The following is a 4,338-nucleotide window of genomic DNA, read 5'->3' as shown; positions in this document are numbered from 1 at the left end:
GAGAAGAGATGGCTGAAGAAACACCCCATCAATCAGCAGGCACCAGGTGGGGCTAAGTTCCCCCTCCCCCGCACTGCTCATCAACTCAGTTATTATATTAATAAGCCCTTAAGAATGAGCATAATGACAACCTACACTTGGAGCACGAGCGATGCTCTCACATGCCTGGCCTCCCCAGCCCCTCTCCACAGGCAGCCATAGGGGTTGCGGCATAGGGCAGGAATGGCTGTATTGCTCTCACATGCCTGGCCTCCCCAGCCCCTCTCCATAGGCAGCCATAGGGGCCATAGGGCAGGAATGGCTGTACCCGGAGCCAGAGAGGCCAAGAGGTGGTCCAAAAGGCAAGTGACCATTGGTATCAGAGTGAAGCTTTCAGAAGATCCACAGCAAACTCTCATGATCCACACTGCCCACAGAGAACCTCCTCCCAGACCCAACTCTTTGACGTTCCCCGCCCCCTCTCTGCCCTCCTGTCACCTCCATGTTCACTGTGAGAGCTGGTGCCTCTCAATTCCGGGACAGACCCATAACAAGAAATGTCACCTGAATATACGGACAGTTCGAACTTTGATTTAATGAGCCAAGGACTCTGCAGTTATTTATATGGAAAGACCTGTGGTTTCAGGCCACCTCCAAGGTCCCAAGAGCCAGAAGGGCCAATGAATTGAATGCTTACTCAGGCAGTATTAGCAGATGCATAATGTCTAGAACAAGAAAGATGTTGGGTTGCAGGAAGATGAGGTTCAGGCCTGGGTACTACACTCAGTTCTGGGTCCAACTAGAGCACAGGGTGTGGACACCTTTCCGGTTTTGCCGGAAAGAACCATGTTCAGGTGAAAATATCTCCATTTATTGAACACTTACTATGGGCCAGCTGCCATGGTTCCTGCTGGGCAGACATTCTCTTATTTGATCCTCGCTACAATTTCATGAAAGAAAGACTGTTATTGTCTCTATGACACAGAAGAGGAAACTGAGGCACGAAGAAGCCAAATTGTTACTAAGTGGTGAAGCCAAGTTTCAAAGTCCAGCACCCTGAGTGGAGAAGCTAGTCTTAGCTGTGTGTGGATCCATGAGCAGAATTAGGACCCAATGAGGGATAGTTTAGGGACATCATAAAGCCCAAGTGGAGGGAGGACTTATGAGGTAGCGAGCTTCCCATCCTGGGACGTGTGTGAGCAGAAACCTAATAAACATCTCTGGGAATTCTGTTGAAGGGACCCCTGGATGGGTCCTAGCTCAGCTGACCTTTGAGATCCTATGCTGGGCTTTGTGATTCTATAGCTACAGAGTCCTGAGGGGCCCACTCCCGACTCAGCTCTCTACCTACTTTCTGGAGGCCAGGGGGTCCCTCATTGAATCTTCCTCTACCTATGAGCATGACCCCTTTTAAGGTATTGGTCAGAGAGCATCCCAAAGCTCAGGGAGGTCCTGGATGGGTATGAGTACCTAGCAGGAGGGAACAGCAGGGGCAGGTGAGGTCAGGCCTCCCCATGCAGATGCATCTATAGAATGGGGGCCATTCTGAGGCATGGCAAGAGTAAAGGGGGCAGAGTCAGTGGGTGGGGGCTGGTTAAGCCCTCAGGGAGAGTAGGTTCATCTTGTTACCGAGGCAAGGCCCTGGCTTGGAATTCAAAAGGCCTCCTGAGTGGAAGCACTCAGGAACGTGGCCCCTGCTAATAGCTCGCTCCTGCAGTAGGCAGCACCCAACACATTCTCCCTGCAGCCCACTTGAGGGAACCAAGTCCCTTTAGGCCAGGTTGGGAGCTGTGGCAGGAAAAGACCCAGGACTGACAAGCAGTGCCAGCTCAAGCCACTAATTAACTTCATGGCCTGAGGCAAGTCACTTCACCTCTTGGCCTGTTTCCTCCTCTGCACAGTGGTGATAACAATCCAGGCCAGTGAGCCTGTGCTAAATGGTAAAGCCAACTGTGTTTATACCATTCTAAACTGCCATTATTACCCAGGGGTGGGCTTGGGGAGGGCCCCTCCTGGTCTGACCTGAAATGTCACTCCTGGACAGGATGCTGGCTCCTGTCCTTTCCTGAGGGCAGCCCAGGGGATGGGTAGGGCCTGTTTCTAAAGAACAGAACTGAGCACTCAGCAAACATTCACTGATGTTGGTGATGATATTTGGAGGATGGTGGCGATGGAAACGGATTCCATCTGCACACAATACTCTGACAATGCTCTGACGTCAGCCGGGCAGGCTCAAACAGAAGACCAGTGGTCACCCTCCTGGGCATCACTCCCACCCGCCCCTTCCTACCAGGAAAGCCATCCACTCATACCCCACCCACCCTGCCAGAGGAAAATTCCTGCAGCAGACCTCATGGGTCAGAGGCAGTGACCTGGGGAGGGGACAGGGAAGGTTGGCAGACACACTGGGCTGGGAGCCAATTCCTGAGACATGTCTCCTAGACAGTCTCCCCGCTCCAGGCCTCACAAATATGTGCAATAAAGCAATTACAACTTGCTCTGGGGGATCCCCCAGGGGTCTGACCAGGATCTGGCCACTTCAGAGAATGAGGCTCAACTCTTTCTTGCACCACTCAGCAAAGGAGCAGCAATAAGCCCGAGGTCTCAGGAATTGAGTTGTGGTTCCAGTTGTTTTCTTCCTCAGGAGCAACTGGGTTGTTAACACAACTTGCCTGAGTCTGTCTACTTTCCCAAGTGGTGTCATGTTCATCATTTCATTGGCTACTGTGTCTTCCAGGTGTAAAAACGGAGGCCCATTGAGGGTAACCATATGCTTAAGAGAGCAGAGATAATAGCTGCGTTGGAACCAGAATCCAGCCCCGGGATCCTCCATGACAATGTTCTTGAGTGACAGGAGCCTGAACAGACCCTGTGTCACTTCTCTGGCACATCCATACTGCCTCCCATCTTGGCTCTCCTGTATGGGGTGACTACTACTCCTGACTGTGGAGGCCAAAAGGAGCAGGGGCGGTGTGGGAGGACACTGAGAAAGCAAATGAGCGCCTGAGTGAGCTGCAGAGGATGGCATTTCCCTCCTGCAGTGTGGGAAACGTGCAGAGTCCAGCCTACAGCGGGTGATCCCTCTGGTCGAGATCAAAGGGACATAGAGAAGGGTTTGATGCCAGCTCTGGGGTTGCAGCAGCTGCACCCTGGGCCCCTGCTGGGCCTCAAGTAAAGGGCCTCTCTTACATCCTGGTGTGGCCAGTCTTCTTCATCCATTTCAGTGAGAGTGACACTCAAGGTCTGGGGGTCTGGAAGCTGGTCAGTGCAATGCCCACCCAGGGGGAGAGGGCGCTCCTGGAATTGAGGTCTGTGCTGTAGTGTTTTGGACAGCAGGAGGGGAACTGAGTGGGCCTCACCCTGGCTCGTTTCCTTGGTGAGGAGGGCAGGTCTTGCTCCACAGGGTAGAGCTGGAGTACAGTGACAAGAGATGAGAAGGCTAGTCCCTAAGTCTTGGGCAAATCTTGCTCCCATTCTTCACCTGGACCCTGAGTGGCTTATCATAGACACTGGATTTCCTTAAGATGAATCATTCAGGGGTTTGAGATAGAAATGGAGGCTTGGAAGCAAGGAGGCCAGTGAGAGGAGGAAGAGGAAAGAGGCAGCCTCAGGGGAGAAAGGGGCTCCTGTAACAGCAGCAGTGGGTGTGTGGCGTATGCAGTCCTATGCAGACCTCAGGCTTCCAAGCAGGTGTTCTGATGTAGTGGCTCTGTCAGGGCCCCACCCCTGCGGTAGGGTATAGGCACCTCAGAGTCCACTCCTGGAGAGCAGTTCTCTGGGAAAGTGACACTTTACAAGCCAGATTATTTAGTTACATATTACACTGTGTTTTTTCCTTTTGCTATTCTTGGGCTTTTAGTCAAGTCCTGTTTATAGCTTCTAGCCTTATCCTAGCCATGCTGGGGGCACCAAAGGAGGATGCAGGGTCTACTTTTGGGCCAAGGTGTTAAAGGAGAGTGGTACCCACTATCACCTGCCTGGTGGCAGAAGGATCAGTGAGGGGTTCCAGAGAAGGTGAAGGCCTTGGTGCAGGCCCTGCTATCAACAAGCTCCCCCCAGCCATTGCCAACTTCAGAGGGTCAGAATTTTATCACATTAGGGCAGTTTTCCTTATAGATCCCCTTTGTGCGTCTAGGACTCCAGTGTTCTGTTACTTTCCTTTGACAGAGAATCCATACCTGGCAACTTTAAGTTCTGGGCGAGGGCTTCTTGGAGAAAAAGAAATGGTCAGAGACTTGTTCGCAAAAACCATAACCACTCCAAACTTCCCAGAATGAAGCCCCTACATCTATTAGGCCTCCCCTATCCACCCCGAGAACCATGTCAGAAAAGATGCCCTAAGAATCTGATATCATCCAC

The sequence above is a fragment of the Pteropus alecto genome, unplaced genomic scaffold (genome assembly GCF_000325575.1).
Source record: "Pteropus alecto unplaced genomic scaffold, ASM32557v1 scaffold7, whole genome shotgun sequence".
NCBI lineage: Eukaryota > Metazoa > Chordata > Mammalia > Chiroptera > Pteropodidae > Pteropus > Pteropus alecto.
This window is presented reverse-complemented; position numbering follows the sequence as displayed.